General features: G+C 43.4%; 1 protein-coding gene across 1 annotated transcript in view; it reads right to left on the bottom strand.

Annotated features, from left to right (window-relative positions):
• ADCY5 (adenylate cyclase 5) overlaps positions 1 to 19280 on the bottom strand; it is a 1747191-nt gene that overhangs the window by 1033302 nt on the left and 694609 nt on the right. The gene's annotated exons all lie outside the window — the stretch shown is intronic.

Genomic DNA, 19280 nt, shown 5'->3' with positions numbered 1-19280 from the left:
TACGGGTGTGAGTAAGGGAAAAGTGTGAGAGAACTGTGAAGAACATTTTTTCTGGTTATTGGTAAGCTCAATATTATTTACATTGTTTGTATAGTGCTAAGATGCGTATTGGCCATAATGTCTCCATGTCTGATACACCTATCATACACCTATGCAAGGCGTTCCGGTTCCCTAGATGTAGCGCAATAATAATTAAATGTCATGCCAAGTGGGTGAAAGACACAGCTGGTAAAATGTTTATGCCATGGCCACAGGAGGGCTCTTACTCGAGCACTGTACTGCAGCATATGTGCACATACCTACATGTCATACACAAGGGTAAGAGGTTCCAAAGCAGGTTAGGTATACTGGAGCTATGTAAACCTTTTTTAGGAATATATAGAGATTCCTAAGAAGGAATGGATGCTTAATGTCCATGAGGTAGGGGTCCACACAGCCCATAGCGCCACTGTCTCCTCCCTCTGAGGAGGGCGCTCGTGTGCAGCCCACACCCCCACATTCGCAGCTCTAGGTAAGCGGTTGCCCAGAGCCCATAGCACCGTCCCCTCCAGAAAAGAGCCTCTTGACCCCCATTATTCGAGGATTATACACATTACAAGAGGCAGCAGCAGGGTACAGCAATCCCAAATATGAATACCCTGATGATGACTGTGACGATAGTAGGAGGAGGTTTAAAGTAGTGAAAAAGAAGTTCACATTATTGTCAATGGTGAGTAGAGCACAGCATTGCTTAGAGGCGCAGTTGAGAGATGAGGAGGACAACAGAATGCTATACAGCCTAGAACAACAACCAAAAGCAGTAAAGGAGGAACTCCAGACAGTAAGGGACATAAGGACAGGTAGTGGTGAGAAACCAAGGATGAAAAGCATACCAAGAGGTAGTGGAGAGAAAATGCTTCAACAAGAGAAGTGGGTCGGAGGAAAGCTACTACTTAAACTAGATGGGACGGACACAGAAAATAATTATGTAACAGTAGTAGAGTATGAATAAAGAAAGGGAAAAGCGAGAGGGGTGTTTAAAGAGAGACATATGAGGCCTATGAGAAACCCAAGGGTATTCTCACTCATATTCCCATTGGGTCTTCTGAACAGGTGACCAGGGAAACGCCATCGCTCTTGGATCCCGACGCTGGGGGCGGAGAAGTGAGGGAGGATCACCTGGGTAGAGGGTCTTTGTGGAATGGGAATGGGATTCTCTTGGACGAGACATGGTATCCCCCTTTTGCTATTGATTATCAACCCGACCCTTCCCCAGTTTTCCTGGACTGTTATAAACCAGTTCCCCATATTCCTTCACACATGACAACTGACAGTACTGGGACGAGGAAGAAGCAACCAAGAGCAATGAAGACTATACTCTTTCACCACTCTGGGACGAGGAAGATGCCTGCTGAGAGTTGTAAGGGTCGGGCATGTCCCTTTAACTGTGGTCAGGCAGGGCCAATTGAATATTCACACCTGCAGCCTGTTAAGGGCTGCAGGTGTCTAAAAGGAGCCCAATTCAAGGAAAGAGGGAGAAGGTGGAAGTAGAGGCGGAGTCGAAGCAGCAGCAGCAGAGAGGCCAAGAGAAGCAACAGGGAACCATGGTGAAGAGGCACTCCAAGACGCTGAGGTTGGCAGAGGGAAACAACCCATGGAAGCATGGCATGGGAGCTGGGGCACCGTGAAGCAGATCAACTGCTGGGAAGGGATCCATGTGGAGAGGTTATCCATTTTTCTTGATTTCCAAATGCTCGTTCCCCTCTGTTCAGAGGGTGACAAAGGCGTGCCTGAGGGGCAGAAATTGGAACCCTGATAAGGAAAAGCAGAGGGCCAATCGATCCGCACTGCTGTGAGACCCTTAAATACAACCAGTGAGTTTCTAGCAAAGGAGAAACCCTGTATGCGAGTGCTTGAACTTTCCTAGAGAAATACTTTGCATCAGAGTGGTTGCGTGTGAGAGAAAACACGTTTTTGAAAGTCTCTGATTCAATCCTTTGTCAAGTGAAACTATATCTCTCTTACCGGACAAGTTAATGCTATTGCCTCAGCAACAACCTATACTTCCAAATTGATTAATGCCTGCAGACAGTTTCTGTCCCCTGAAAGTTGCATTACCTTGGCTGCAGCCCTCGTGTCATCTAAACTAGATTACTGTAATGCCCTGTATCTAGGCACCAACAGACACAATGTGAAAAAATTACAGTTATTACAAAACAATGCGCTGAGAGCAGCTCTCAACATCCCTAGAGCCAACCCCACCTCTTCAGCAAGACGTAACACCCACTGGCTGCCAGTTTAGGGCAGAATCACATTTAAAATGCAAGCACTAACACATAAGTGCCTCTCCAACTCAGCACCTCAAAATCTCAACAACAAATTCACTAGAAATAAATATAACCGACCTCTCCAGGCCACATACACGCACACTGTCTAAAGATTCCTAGATTTTAGCTAACAAAAGCAGGGGGAAACAGTTTCCCAGTATTAGCTGCCAAACTACAGAACTCCCTGGCTTTAGCTCTTAGAGCAAAACCATCTTTCTGGAGCTTTAGAAAAAATGTGAAAACCTGGCTCTTTGCACAGGAGCGACAATGATACCTCCAACTTACAACTTTATCTTTTTTCATGCTTGATGCCCTTCTACCGGCAACACTCTGTTTGTACTGAACTGTTTTAATATTGTAATCATCAAGTAATGCACTGTGTTACATTCCGTATGTACTGAACCATTTTAACATTGTAATCTTCAAGTAATGCGCCCATATACCCCGGGGTTAGGTGCGCTATATAAATGAATAAATAAATAAATACATATTAGGAATACTTTGTATCAGAGTGGTTGCGTGTGGGAGGAAACATGTTCTCGAAAGTTTCTGAGCATTGGACATTTCATTTGAAGTGAATTCAAGAGGTATTATACCACAGGCTCAACAGCAAGCGAGTGTTGAATGCAACCCGTGCCTACTGAACATTATTTATACAGGTGGTTGAACAGCAAGTGTGTTTTGAATGCAACCTGCTCCTATTGAACATCGAACTAAGTGGAAACATACACTACGGGTTAAAAGGGAAGGTGTGTTCTGAACACAACCCATGTACATTGAAAACAAAACTGAATGAGACTTTAACAAGTACAATTCCACACTCATTGACTGCCAAATTGAGTGAAACCTTCACTAAAGAGCGAGCTCAGAAGTAAAACCGAACATTAAAATCAAGTGAAACTAAAAGTGTTGAATTAAAAATCGAAAAGTGAAGCCAAAAACTACATATCACAGAGAATTACATTTGAAGCAGAACAAAAATACAAACTGTGCCGTTATTAAATAGTTTATTTTCTGATAATGTATTCCTTTCATGGTTCACACAAACACGTTACATAGATAACAAAGCAAAGAAATTCAATAAAGAATGGATATACAAATGTTAAAGTGCGTTTTAATTTACAAATAGTTTTTCTTGTCGAAATAACTTTATTTATAAAAAAAGGCAACTATTTGGCTTCGGTCGAATACTTGTCCAAGTATTCAGTATTCAGCCGGTTACTTAAATCTACTATTCAGTACACCCCTAGCACTGGGACATCTCACCCTCATATTCTGATAAAAATGGCTTAATAAAGGAAAATATCTGTACCCAAACAGCACTTGTTCTTTAGTCACTGTGACAAAGAAGAAACCCTGCGGAAACATACAGAGTTCCTCCCTACCGACTACGGAAATCACTAGTACGAGGTGGCCCTGAGGAGGCCTAAAGATCAAACCACCAACAAGAACAAAGGACTGTTTTAATCCACCAGGGAGGGTCTGGCACCAAACTATAATACGAGACAAAGCACTCATACATCAGTCAAGTCTGGCCACAGAGTCAAGCGCATATGTAAGAGGAAGGAGGTGTAGCAGATTTCCACTGCGGGAGATTCAAATCTTTCTGGCGGACCAGCCGGAGGGAGACACGGAAAACGCTGGTGAGCAGCTGTGGGTGTTCTCCATTGGGTGTTCGGTGCAGACCCGAGCAAATGACGAGAGAGGGAAGTAAGCTGGGAGACGCTAAGCTGCAGACCCTGACAATGAGCGAGGCCTGAAGAGCTGAAGGATCCGATCGCAGTCCCAGGAATCCCCAATTATGTACCGAAGCCCCCGAGAAGGTAAGGGGTGTTACAGGAGACCAGGAGGAGATGCGGGAACAGGCAGGAGAGACGCTCAAACAGCTTTCCCTATTCCCAGTGTGAGTGAACAAACTATTGAGCCTGGCCAGTGTCAGTCGTGCCTCAAACATCATCTTACAAGTGTCAGTGGCATACAGAAACCCACTGACCACCATGGAAGGGTCGGGGATCCTACCACGAATACGAGCAGGGTCAGGGGACCCTAATCAAAGCCCAAGAAGCATCAGTTGCAGAGATAAGAGCACTGACCAGCAGGGAAGGGTCAGGATCCTACCACAAACATGAGAAGGATTGGGGAACCTAACCCGAGTACCAGAAGGGCCTGGGACACAAATGCAGATGTCAAGAGCATAAGAGGAAATCTTCCTCATCACAGTGGGAAAGAGAAAACCACTGACCATCAGAGAAGGATCTGGGACCCTGAAATAGATACAGAGAACATAAGGAGGAAATCTTCCTCGTCATAGTGAAAAAGAAAACCATTGACCAACAGGGAAGGGTCTGGAACCCCAATAAGATTTGGAGCTCTGCTAACACCAAACCAGAGTGGAAAAGGGTACTTCAAGCTGAAATTAGCGAGAAAGAACTGTGCCAAGCAATACCAGGAGAAGGGATCATTCTCCTTGTACAAACCCAGGAGTTGTGTTAAACACGCCATGGGTAGGGAGTCATGCCCCCTGGCCTGGTTGTGAACTGTGCCAAGTGATGCTAGGAGTAGGTAGGTATTTTCTTGGTCCTGGCCTGAGAGTTGTGCTGGAGAAACCAGAGGAAGGGAGCCACTCCCCCTGGTTTTATTGGAAACTCTGTATATCTACACCAGGAGAAGGGAGCCATTCTCCCGAATGTGGAATTGTAGAAAGACAGCTTGAAATCTGCAAGCCAGGGGAAGGGAGAACATTCTTTTGGACACTACCTGAGAAGCAGGAGAACGGAGCCATTCTCCTGAAGAAGGAACTTTCTGTTTGTTTTTCTTTTAGTTTTAGTGCGAGGGATAGAAGTAGGTTGTGACACAGGACGGTGGAGATAAATTTGACAGACATTCTGACAAACCCCTTTAGTATTAGTTTTGAGGCAGTATAACCCCTTAGAAGAGGATAGCGAGGACCTTTCTATACACTAATAAAAGTCTATAACCAAAACCATGCCACCTTTGTGTCAGCTTTCTTCTTCAACACCCTTACAATATATGCATAGACACATATACATTCATGTATATATGTGTTTATATCTGTATCTATGGGCCTCATTACGACCCAGGCGGTAAGTTACCGCCTGGGCCGTCACTTTACCACCATGGCGTAAACTACGTTTACGCCATGGTGGTTGGCGGACTTACCGCCCCATTCCGACCTTGGCGGGCGGTAAGTCCCCAATCCCCATTTACCCTTCCCCATTCCCATTTTTGCCCCATAGGGCATAATGGGAGTGGGGAAGGCGTTAATTACGCCACCGTAAATTACGGTGGCGTAATTAACTCCATGGTCCCTTAGCGCCATGGATTTTAACACCCGCTAAAAGCGGGTGTTAAAAGCTCCATGGCGCTAAGGGACCTCGTAATTGGCGGTAAGGGGTCGGCGCAGCTAACGCTGGCGTAAACCCCTTACCGCCAGGGTCGTAATGAGGCCCTATATGTATAATCTATATATTTCAATGATTACACTTTAGTCGAAGTGACGTTAATGTGATAGTTGAACACAACACAAACTTTGAAATTGGCAAGTGTTGGAAGCTACGCCACCTTAACTCTTAGCCCCTCCCCATTGGTCAGCCAATGAGCACAATGAGGATATTATTTTGGACATCACTTATCAAATCATCATTGGAAGCTAGAACACGCTGATGACAGCCATGGCCTGTTGGCATATTGCTGGAGTGGAGGTTTTACCTCCAGGAAAATCCTAGAGGTAAATTATGCTACTCACTGCTGAAAAATCGGCAGAATCAGTGGAATATCTGCGGGACAAATTCTGCAGTGGTAATTCCACCAAAAAGGCCCCAATTGATTAAAAAATGATGGTGAATTACACCACCACTGCTGCCACTTGTGATCCAGCTGTAATTCTGCTGGAGCAAGTGGTAATAACCGTAATTCAGTTGGGCGGTATTCCCGCAGATTTGCCGCCGGGTTCCCGCCCAAATCATAATGAGGCCCCATATGTTTTTAAAAGACACACTAATCCGGCCCATTTTGGATAGACCTTGGACCATTGAACTTTTTCCAAAGTGAAAAAATAATGTTTTTTTATATTTTACAAACATTTACACTGTACAGTATAATATTTTGGTATTCACATATGCAGAGGACTAAAGTGCAAAACATTACGTGTCTTTCTTATTGAACATTTATCATCGTTCTTCATCTAACATTGAAACCCTTTCCACTATATAAGGGGCTATCGTATTCATGCATGCCTTCTCACTCGACTTAAAATAGGTTGACAGAGGACAAAGCTCCCCCCATGTGGATTCCTGTGCTCCAACAATGTATAACACACATTTTCAAAACTAGGTCTATACTAACTTATTTTGCTGATATTTAATAAATCACCAATTTCTTTGAGTGCTCTTAATGGCAGATAATGGGAGCAATATTTGGTGTTTTAGCATACATTTTGAAAATAGTTTTTGGTGAGCTCCCCCCCCCCCCTTTGTTAATGTGGGAATGTATTGCACATTTACGAAATTACTGTGAAATTACTGCCTAATGCCTACTAAAAGGGCTCGACTTAATGGAAAAACCAAAAAACAAGGGCTTGATATTCTTGAAAAGTCGCAGTTGGCAGCTTGTTCTCAACCACATTTTAAAACTAACTACTGTCCAGATTTAAACCAAAACACAATAAAGCTAATCTGCTTTATGCCCAATTCTTTTCGAATTTGAAACAAATCCATCCAGTGTATGTGTGCCTACGGGAAAAACAATGCACATTTGAAAGACCTCTTTTTTTCAACAATTCATAATTTTTATACCAACGCACAAACGTTATGATATGCTAAACGAGACAAAAGGTATTAGCAATAGACATTTTGTAAAGTCAAAGGATAGTTTCAACCTATAGGGCGATGACTGTAAATAAATATATGTCACTTTATATAGCGACAGAAGTCTCCCTATAGTTAAAGTGAAACATGAAATACATGAGAATGGGAGTCATGACCTGGTCCCTAATGAGAAGATTGGTTTGTGCAGCCTTCAAAGAATACCTTTTTGTTGTGGATAGCAGATGTTTTATTAAGCAGCACTGGTCTGATCTTCTGCCGGTTCTCTACAAATGAGGCAGAAAATCCTTTCACAATGAAAGCGGCGTCTGGCATGCACACAGTGAGAGGACATGCATTTTTACAACTAGTCCAGAGGAGGCATACCAGGTAGCGGTAACATTATGCAGGAAGATCGATGTGTTCATTTCTGAAAGACGTGTTGAACAGGTATTAACAGCAGTTGCATTTAGATGAGACATTTAAATTGGCCTTATATGCACAGGTGCGCATCACAAATGCCATTCTGTTCCTTACAGTTTTCAGGAGGAAAGGATACCAACAGGTTTTAATGCAAAAAATGAAAAATAGAATGGGTAGTTTCCCTGTAGTGTTTTAGTCATTGTGTGTCCCTGACTGTTTGATAGCGTGCAGACTCTAGCGGTGGTGAGAGGGAGGAAAGATGGCCGCCGGCTGCGCGCAGCTTGAGACAAACCCGTCTTGGGATATGAGATTTAGCTCGGGGTTGCAACAACCCGATTGAAGGACGCACCCTCTGAGGGTTTCCTAGGGGGTGAAAGCTTCTGAACTTTGGTAGCAAGCCATTTTCAGTCTCTATTGATGCCCATTTTCGGTGCATCAAATCTACCCCTTAAGAGACTGCTTTTTTCCCGTTCACTTTTTTTCCCGTTTACTAGAGCATACCGCCACGATCATTGCAAACAGAACATTGACAAGGCTCCTGACACTGATGCTTATTTCATTACTTCATTTTTGGGGCAAACTTTCAAAAGTGACTTTGTATTTATATATATATATATATATATATATATATATATATATATATATATATATATATATATATATATATATATATATATTTGTGCGATGCAGTGGCGAAGACTCTTCGCTCCCCTGTATGTGTATGCTTTCTATACTTGCTGAAAGATTTTTAAATACATTGAACTATGCAATTCGTTTATCAATGTTCTGTTCTTCACTTAGTGTGTTCTTCGTTAAAAAAAAAAAAGTTTATTTTTGCTGCCACCATCCAATGGTTAGGTATAGAGTCCATTGCAAATGTGCTCCCCCCCCCCCCCCATGTGGTGGGGGAATGCACATAGCACGTTATTACAGATACACTGCAGCAGTGCAATTGCAATTAGCACTAAGGCAAAAAACACAATTACACTGTGTTTTTGTTCCAGGGCACATTTTGCACTAGTGCTTAAACAATGGCAAAGATTGCCCCAGTCCAAAAGAGATTGAAAAAACTTGTACTGGTTCAGCGTTTCTGTAATACCACCCATGATCTCCTCATGTAACTGTGCAGAGTTTGTGGGAAGGATGCGGCTAAATACAAAACATTTTTTAAAAAAAGGTTTATTTTGTATTGAGTGGTTTGGCTTAAATAAAGCCTTTCACAAATTATTCATCATATCATTTGATTGTATACATTTAAAACATTACTTATTGAGACTATTTGAATCTTAAAACATTAATAACATAGTATTTGAACAATTTCATGAAAAATGTGGTAGATCATCAGTTGGAATTTAGGATTGCAGATTTAGTTCATCTAGAAATCTTATTGTGGTGATGTTTATAGAAATTAACCCAGCGTTAACCATTTTATTCCACATTTCTGATTGGTCACGTTTTTGTACTCTTAAAGACATTTAAAATAATGTGCTTGGCACAGCTCCAACAAGGTTTGGCACCGAGTCAATAGATGTTCAAGAGTTTCTGTATTCTCCACATCATCACAAAATCTACAGCTGGTGCATAGAAGCAGATTTCTTTGTCGTCGAGCAAGCACTGATTTAGTAGACCATAAATCAAATCTTAGTCGCATTATTTGAGGACGATATCGGGGATCTGGGAATTTTTGCAGGTATTTCAGTAGTTGGCCTCTTTTTTTCAGCGGGAAGTTTGAGGACATGCAGATTTTATAATCTCTATAATTCAACATTTACACGGTGAGATTTGGTAAACTGGGGACGGCACTTGTTGTGAACAAATGACGGCCTTAACCATAATTTAAATTTGAGAACATGAGCTATAGGGAATTAACATTTCTCATGATTTTACAGGTGTCCAGTTGCGGATCTGAATCTAGGGTTTAAAAATCACCCTTCAAACATTGGCACCTAGATTATGCCCAAAGATCTTTTGATCAACTCAGCATTATCAATTACACCCCACATACAATACAGCATGCCATGGCCTTTAACAAGGGTCCCTGGTGCGGTTACCACCGGTTTCAGCCCATGGAACAGGTTGTTATTGCTATTAGCAGCCAGGTTTCCAATCTGGAAACCCGGGGTGCTAAGAGCATTGCATTTTGATTCAATTAACAAATACATTAACAATATATTCTTAAAATGGCCACAATGGATCAGGAAGGCGGCTCTCCATAGAGAGCCGCTCTTCCATTTCGATGGCAGTCACGGAGCAGCATCTGCACGGTGGCAGGCGCCACTGCCGCTGAAGAAATTCGGTAAGTGGGGGTGGGAGGGATGGGACATTCTAAAGGAAAGGCAGGATGGGGGGAAGATGGTGGTGCAAGCCGGGGGAAGCAGCCACCATGTTCCATGGAACGTGAGCTTGGATTGGTAGATTCAGCCTGTGATCCAAGGAACCCGATTGGTTGCTCCTCCCGGCCGATGGTGCTAATTAACTTTATGTAGTAACACCATATTACTGAGACCTGAGTAATTGGTTAATGGTTGCCTATCCAGACCGGAATTCACTTTAAGTATTGTTTCCATTGCAAGAGGCAGCCTGCAAAATGAAACCCACACATCTTTATTCAGTAGATTCATACATCAACTCCATCTGTATGGATTTAAGCTGCAGGTCGTAGGGTTAAAATCACAGAATGTCCTCAGTCTCCCATCCTTTCGAGGTGCATTACAAACACTAGTTAAAATCTCACACAAAGCTCAGACAATATGATGCACCTTCTAGTCAAACATGTCGAAAGGGAACATGCTAGAGTAGAAACCCAAATTGACCAGATCAAGCTAGGGATTGCAGACATGAGTAACTTACAGACGACTAAGGAATACCAGGGTGAAGTCCAATTCAGAACTTTTTGGAAACTTTTCGGGGATGACAGGGAATACGAGAACGATCAAGTGTCCACTTTCCAATCTAAGTATGATGAGAATAGGAAACCTGTTTTGGCTGGAAATACCCCATTGACCACGCCAGGTAGTTCCGATGTTGACTCTGAAGGTGATGCAATAAGTGCTTATACAGATACTTCCACACGAGCAAAGAGACCTCAAGGGGCAAACTGTGTCAGGAGTTTTCTGTTGTTTTTGAAGAAATCAGGAGATTTAGAAAAGTTAACCAACAGACACAATATCCAATTGTAAAGCGAGTTGCATTCCTAGACCCTTTAGGCCAAAATATATCAACACAGGGAACTTCTTCAGAGGAAGAAGAGAAGGCAGAGTGAGAGGCAGGCAGAGTACATCGGCTTCCAAAAAGATTGACAAGATCAAGCACCTAGATAGAACATGGGTTAACACCAAATCAAGTGATGAATCTCTATTAAACGATGATGAACTGTATGTATTGAATAGAAGGTTGTCTTTTGCACCCATTATGGGAACAGATATGATAGAGTTTCAGACTGACCTGTATAAATTTGACATTGAGAACATGCATCTTTTACTCTCGCTTGGGGCTGAAAATACACCCCAGAAATCTCAAGATGGAAGAACTAGAACGAAAGTCCAAATTTACTCCACAATTGAGCACAGAAAGTGTTATCGAAAACTTCTTCAAGGCAGTTACCTCAGATATCCATCGTTTTATGGCTAGAGCCAAAAGTAGAAATGAAAATAGGAATAATAACTTGACAAAGCAAGAAAGAAAACCTTTGAAAATATTGGTTAATGATTGCAGTATTGTAATAAAGTAAGCCGATAAAGGGCGTAATATTGTCATTCTCAATAGAGAAGATAACATTACAAAGGCAGAGTTACATTTATCTACTCCAGAATGTTACACTAAATTGTTGGGTAACCCCATGCAGCATACAGTTAGGGAGCTAACTACATTAGTTCAATACTGGCATAGGAAAGGCTTGTTAACGAACGAATAAAGACAATTCTTAATTAGGAAACATCCTGTTACACCAACCATGTATTTTTTGCCTAAAATTCATAAAAGATTTGAACTACCAGAGGTACGCTATATTATGAGTGGGACAGGATGGGCCACTGAAGGGCTTTTGGAATACATAGATACAGCTATCAGGCAGAGAGTTCCACTATTGACATAATATTTGAGAGACTCAACACAGGTCTTACACATTTTGCATGATTATCAATGGGATCTGCGGTTTTACTAGCAACCCTGGATGTCAAATCCCTCTATACATCTATTGAACACAGCCTTGCTACTCGAACCTTAGACTTTACGTATCAGAATTTTTCAGCCTCGAACAGTGAGCATGTGAATATGCTCAAATGCTTTCTTGATTTCACACTAAAACATAAATTTTTTGTATTTAATAAATGTTACTATGCATAAGATAAGGGCGTAGCCATGGAAGCTAAGTATGCAGCATCACTAGGCAATCTATTCCTGGGGTATTTTGAGCAAAATTAAATATTCAATGACAATGACTTTCATAATGAAATCCGACTTTGGAAACGGTACATTGACGATGTACTGCTTGTATGGAATGGTACTTTGGAGAGTTATAATAGATTCATGGAGTATTTCAATGACAACACTTTCGGCATCGAGTTCTTAGGAACCATTGATAAGACCTTCATAGACTTTCTTGATCTCACAATATATGTGTCAGCAGGATGTTTGGAAACCAAAACTTTCAGGAAACCAACTGAAGTAAATTCTACACTATTCGCTAGTAGATGCCACAAACGATCTACCATTACTAACATCCCCATAGAAGAATTCTACAGAGTGAAAAAAAGGAATTGTAGCAAGACAGAGACCTATGAACAAGAATGTGATTTGCTAACACAACGATTTGAAGAAAGAGGGTTCTCAAAAGGATGTGTGCGTCAAGCCCGAGAGAAGGCACATTCTGCTCTGAGGGAAGATGATCAAGCCAAAGTGTAAAAGTACAACTTCTCATGAACCAAGGGTGAAGTTTGTTACTAGGTATTCACAAGAGAGCAATAATATGTACCAAATGGTGCTAAAAATTGCCATTTTTTGTTATTGGACAAATACATTGGGGACAAACCTAGATTTGTGTACACACATGCGATGAAAATCAAAAACAGTCTATGTCCATCCTTTTTAAAATCAACCATAGAAACGGGAAGTGGGGTTTCCACAAATGAGGTACGTGCAGCATATGTAGGTAGGCATTAGGCAATACCAGAAAGTTTATATATCTTGGAGGAATTAAAACAGAGATATGCGAATTTATCAATTACAGATCAAAGTATATTGTCTATGCGATTATTTGTATTTGTAATAAGGTGTACATAGGCAGCACCATCCGTGAACTGTGCATACGAATTAGGGAGTACCTGTCCGGTTTGGGGAGCCAAGATCCAAAACTGCCTCTAGCAGATCATTGGCAGCAACAACACCAAATAAATAACAAGGCGGATATTAAGTTTGTTTGGCATTCAGAAAGTCTTGTGTGGCAAAAGAGGTGGAGATATGTAGCAGTGTCTAAGCCAGTTTTAATCAAAGACAATATGCAGATTATGATGCAAAACGCTGGGACAAAACAAGGAGCATGAGATTAATGTTTTCTTTGATTTTGTTTCTTTTACTTGGTTCACTGTGACGGGGCAGCGTGATTGTGTGTTTGCATTTTTTAAATGAATTTTAAATTGACTGGCTGATCAGTATAGATATTCTACAGTGATATCTGGGGGGCAATTACCTCGATTGCTGGGAAACTCTTTTCATAAGTAGAACGCTGCGTTTTACTTTTTAAAATCATGTGCTTACAAGAGCAGTGCTTGTTTGCCTAAATTACTGTGCAGCTGCACCTTACGTAGTTCACAGAGCGGAACTACACTTCCCGCTCCACAGTGCGGCACGCAGCACTGTGATGCCTCTGAGACGCATCACAGGCTTTAACTGGCCCGCATCAGCGCAAAGCCTGTTTGGACCTATTTGCGGCCTGTACGGAGGTGGGCAGGGGAGACTGCCGCTCAGAGGCACGGCCTATAAACTCAGTTTATTGCTGCCCAGGTGAGTTCAGCTGACTACTGGTGGTGATTATGGAAGAAGGGATGAGTGACCATAGTTATGAAGGGCCTGCCATAAGGGCATTGAACAATAATATTGGGCCTTTTACTTTGAGAACCCTCCGACAAGTAAGGGTTCTTCTCAAGAGTAATATTCTAGCCACGGGTCAGATTCCAGTTTATATATCTTCGGAACAGATCATTAATCAATCCCCTGTTAGACAAGAACAACTCAGAGGTGTTGAGATCTTGAAACAGTTCGATTTTCACCCTCTACTAGAGGAGAATATATGTGCATTGGTCAAAGCTTTGAAACCCACCAATGATTCGTTATTTCCTTTGCCTGCACTTGCAGCAAAGTGTATGGCCGTGTAAGTTTCCCCTTTTTTGACTACGTTTGTCAATAAATCTTTAGACCAAGTGTCAGTAATTTCAGCATTGAAATATACAACACTAACACCATTATTAAAAAAATCGAATCTAGACCCTTTGGTGTTACAGAACTATCGACCTATTGCTGGCATTCCTTGGCCCAGGAAGGTTCTGGAAAAAGTGGTTACTCAACAGTTGGAGGCCTTTGTGGAAGAGGAGTTACTCCTTGACCCGTTTCAATCAGGTTTCGCCCTAGGTTTGACACTGAAACGGCCTTGCTAGCAGTCTATGATGAATTATTGAAAGTAGCCTACCAGGGTAAACTTTCACTCCTGGTAATGCTAGACCTGTCTGCCGCCTTCGATAGGGTCAATCATACTATCTTGCTTGATCGGTTGAGGTCAGTTGGAGGGTATCAGAGCATGCCAAAAGGTGGTTGAACTCTTTCTCGGAGAATCGCCACCATTGTGCCAGACTTGGAGGTTTTACCTCAGATCCAGTTAATGTGGGCTGTTGTCACGGCTCGCTCCCTTCGCTCCCGTTCCTGCCACTTGGGGGCATGTTTTGGGGTTTCTTCCCTACTGGACATTTCCTCCGAACCTTATGCTACAGTGTCCTGATGAATTGGGAGCGCTAAAACCTTATTTCCCAAATTACTTCCCTTCCGGATCCATTCCAGGTTTTTGGCAGCCAGCATGCTACTGCTGCTTTAATCTAATGACTATGCTTCCCAGAATGCCTGGCTCACTGCCTCACCTCCTCCCTTGCAGGACAAGGCTGGGTGGAGGATAGGCAACACCTGTGGCTGCAGGTGCAGCAGGCGACACGCCTGAGGGGTGTGCTCGTTAAGCAGCTTTAAAAGCCTCAGTCTGCTTCAGTCCAGCGCTGGTCATTGTTGCAGCGTTCCTGTCTTGACTGGTCCCTTGTTCCTGGTTCCTAGTTTTTGTGCCCAGTTTCTAGTTAGTGTTTCTTGTTCCTTGTCCTGGAATTCGTATTTGTATGCCTAATTGATTTCTGCCTTTTGGAAATCCCTTTCTCCCTTTCTCTGTCTGCAGGCAGCCTTTCTCTGAGCTTTCCTTTTGCTGTAGCCCAATTGCCTGTGTTCACTGTTTCCTAGAAATTGTCCTTTGCTACTGAAAGACTTGTTGCATTAATCTTTCCTTTACAGGTTTAGTTTCCTGCCTTTTCACCTTGGATGGGTGGGAAGGTTTCCCTTTTGATATCGTTTTCACTGCTCCTGATCCTTGCCTTCTATTGGGATCCATGCCATGTTTTCCTTTACACTTTTACATTTATTTCCTATTTTATTATTAGGTGTGGGAAGCTGTTGTAACTAGCTCCTGTGTGATTATCTTTTGTTTTCCACACTGTACTATTCCTTCTTGCCTCTTGACTTGGGTTTAGGTATTTAGTTATCCTCACTCTTTGCCTTTACTGCCTTCTGGATTCTTGTTTGATTTACAGGGTTGTGGGTTAGTACTGACTTTTGAGTGGTCTTTCCGGTCCTCGTGAATACGGACATCCAAGTGGTCTTTCCGGTCTTCGTGAGTACTGGCATTCATGTGGTCATTCCGGTCCTTGTGAGTACTGTTTCCAAATTCTTTATTCAGTACCGTCTAGAGTGTCAGCTTACAGATTCTGTCCCTGCTTGCCCTCTACGTGGGCTTAGCGCTGTCAGTATCTGTAATAGCATAGTGGGTAAGGAGTTTGCCGACTTTCCTTTCAGTCATAAGGAGGTTCTAAGTGCTTACCCTACATTCCTTTTCATATAGTGGTATACACGAGTCTTGGGTATTGAATGCACGTTGTTATATTCAAGGTTGTTTACTGTGTATTTTGTGCACATTTCCCCTGCCATATCCATCGCCTGCTTCCTTTCCTGACAGAATGACCAGCCGTTGTTCCCGTTTGAACATGGCCAGATTACGAAGGAAAGGCAGCAAGGCCTCTACCAAGTTTATACAGAAAGCTTCCCTTACAATTACCCGTGAAAATCGAATCTCTGCTCCTGACTTAAATGAACTCCTTGACACGAATGGGTATTTACGTGCAAAGTATTTTTCCCACTGGGTGACCCATCGTACATTGCCTGATCCTAGCTCTGTCTTTAATTCTGATCCAGAGTCTATGTCCGCACAAGCCCTAGCAGTGGAAAACAACACACTGCTAGAATTTATACACACAAGTACCTCTGTTATTGAACCCCATGACTCTGGTTGTGCTTTACCTCAGATTGAACAGTTTCATGATTCAAACATGAAGAATGGAGGGGTTTCTTGCATATCTTCTGTTTTCTGCCCTCAGTCTACAGCTTACTCCTCTGCACAGATTCTGACTGTGGTCACTAATGCCAAGGGGTCTGATGCCAATAGTCTGCTTAAAAGAAACACAGACCACGTCGGTAAGAGAGAGCATAGATCACAAGACCTGCAAGCTGTAGATGACAATATACAATCAATGCACTTCCAGATGGCTAGGGCAGGATCCAGCCCTGATGCCACCATGCCTTCCCCTGTGCCTACTGATAGGGATGTACAGTTAATGCGGGACATGCTAAAAGCAGAATTTGAGGAGTTAAAACAAGAATACATTTCCTTAAAAGAGGAGAATAAGATGTTACAGTCTTTTCTGAAAACACCTCCAACTTTATCCGTTGATGAAGTGAATACTGTTCAGTCCCTGAGTGCGGAGACTTTTGTAAATCATGATACTTGTCAATATGTAAGATCTATTGGGAGTGAAAGTCTTTTTTCAAGCACAGCGCTTATTCAGGACACAGGTTCTGAAAACTGTCCTACCGTTTGTCAGGAATTGCTGTTAGCTGAAGATTCACAAGCCACTCCTTTACCTGAAGCTTCCTGTGTAGCAGTTTGTCATAACTCTGAGCTTGAACACATACATGCTTCTGATTTCCAAACACAATCCACAATGGTGGCATACACAGAATCAGTTACAACTATAGGCTTAGGTTCTGCCCTTGATCTAGCTGCTGAGACTGAAGTAGACATTCAAGCTGATGTGGAAAACGATGCTACCTCTGTGTTCCCTCTTCCTTCTGCCAATTTCGATCACTACGAGCAGTCAAAGACAGTGCAGAATACATGTTTTGATGGACTCATTCCACAGATTACTGAACCAAAAACCCGTCAGGCGATCCCTGAACTGTTGATTGTTAATCAGCCACTTTCAGAAGCTAAGACAGAGGAATGGTCAATTGACGAAATCCTGATTAACAGAGACTTTACTATGGTGATTCCTCTGGTTGATTTTGACTTCTACAAAGGAAGAGCCTCTGTGTCATCCACTAAGGAGAGGGACGGCAGGGGTACAGCTCAGACTTTGGTTACTGGTGCCAAGGGGTCAACTGCCTTAAAGGGGCTTTCCATTCCTGAACCACAGGTGTGTCTGTCGACTTCTGGGACTTCAGACTGTCCTCCTGCTACCATTGACTCTTCAATAATCCTGTCCACAGCTCTGCAGTCATCGTTGGCACACGTATCTTCGATCAATAAAAGAGTGCTATGTCTGCCAGTCACCCAAGAGCCTTCACCATGTACGCAGTCAGAGCCAAAGACCTTGACAAGTTTGTCTTCAGCTAACAAGACGGCTCCAGCTTGCATGCCCTCAGCCTCAGAATTTCCTCTGGCATGTTTGTCTTCGGCTACAGTGACTCATCCAGCAGATTATCCTTCAGCCATGGAGCCTCCGGTAGTACATTCTAAATGCATGTCTTCGGTCCCAGAGCCTACTGCTAGTTTGGCTTCAGTTCATGAGAGACCTGTATCCTGCTCAGCCTCGCTGCCAATATCGGAGGTGTACCTGTCTACACTGTCAGATCCTGCTGCATATTCCTCTGCTCCAGAGATTCCTCCTGAATCCCAACCATTTACTGATGAACGTCCATCTTGCCCTTCTTATGCTTCAGGGGGATCACCAGAATGTCTGCCTTGTACACAAAACAATTCTCCTAACTACTGGACTGTAGCATCAGCGCCTCCCGAATATGCAACATCTGAGCCTGAGACTTTTGCCAGCTCTCTCTTCAGAAACATCAAGCCGGCTCACGACTCGGAAGGGCCTTACATGCGAGGCCGCTGGACTTGCCTGGAGTATTACGAGAGAGAAACGGATGCCATCCACCACGGCCCAGTCACCGAACGAGTAGCCGACCAGGATAGCGGGCTGGACGGTCCGCGTTTGGAGTCCGGTTTGGATCAACCGCTTGACAACCCTTTTGTTGCCGGATCCCACATGAGCCTGAGGAAAGGGACGGGCACGGCCCTCCAGCTGCAGCGCCAGTTGGGTGTTAGTAGCCAAAGGAGGGGAATGTCTGCTGCAGTTCAAGATGTGCCTGTTTTTGCTCCCGCTGCTAGTATGCCTGATGTTCCGAGTACTGTGTCTAACACTCCTATCAGTATGCCAAACGTTCCTGCGGTTGTATCCCACGTGCAACAAGGTGGCTACTTGACTGGCTACATGACTGTCAATGGGAGTACCAGCCTCGTACAACCCATTGGATCTCCAGACCTCCAAGGCAAGGAACTTATGCAGGCAAATCTTTGTCACTTTCAACCACAAACCTTTACCCAGATGGATGACAGAGTATCCGAACCTCTACCTCAGCCGCCACCTTCCTCTTCCGAACATAAACATTTCCTGAAACCTGCTGTTTCCTCACCTCCCGTGTGTCCACTCTCGGCAGTGAGGCTAACAGAACTTCTACCATTGTCTAAGGCATGTAGCACCAGCCTGCCTCTCTCCTCAAGGATGTATGCATATCCTCTTCCAGTGACCAAGCTTCCTGGACCTTCCAACTCTGCTTCGGGTCCTGCAAGTCCTTCATGCCTTTCTTCGACCCATGAGTCTCTTCCTCACCGAAAACCCACCTATGGCTCTTATAGACTGCGGCCTGATTCTATTCATTCCAGTCCTTCTGCTTCTGTACGTGGGTCATCGTTTCCGTCAGTACCACTTCTGAAGACAAAGCGCTCCTGTCATGGAAAGATGATGTTTTGTGCGAGTAACGGCCGCCTGGAGTCGGCCGTGGAAGGGGGTATAGTGTCACGGCTCGCTCCCTTCGCTCCCGTTCCTGCCACTTGGGGGCATGTTTTGGGGTTTCTTCCCTACTGGACATTTCCTCCGAACCTTATGCTACAGTGTCCTGATGAATTGGGAGCGCTAAAACCTTATTTCCCAAATTACTTCCCTTCCGGATCCATTCCAGGTTTTTGGCAGCCAGCATGCTACTGCTGCTTTAATCTAATGACTATGCTTCCCAGAATGCCTGGCTCACTGCCTCACCTCCTCCCTTGCAGGACAAGGCTGGGTGGAGGATAGGCAACACCTGTGGCTGCAGGTGC

This window comes from Ambystoma mexicanum, chromosome 9 (genome assembly GCF_040938575.1).
Source record: "Ambystoma mexicanum isolate Mex_15411 chromosome 9, UKY_AmexF1_1, whole genome shotgun sequence".
NCBI lineage: Eukaryota > Metazoa > Chordata > Amphibia > Caudata > Ambystomatidae > Ambystoma > Ambystoma mexicanum.
Note: the sequence above shows the minus strand (reverse complement) of the source record. Positions and strands in the feature narration are given on the sequence as shown.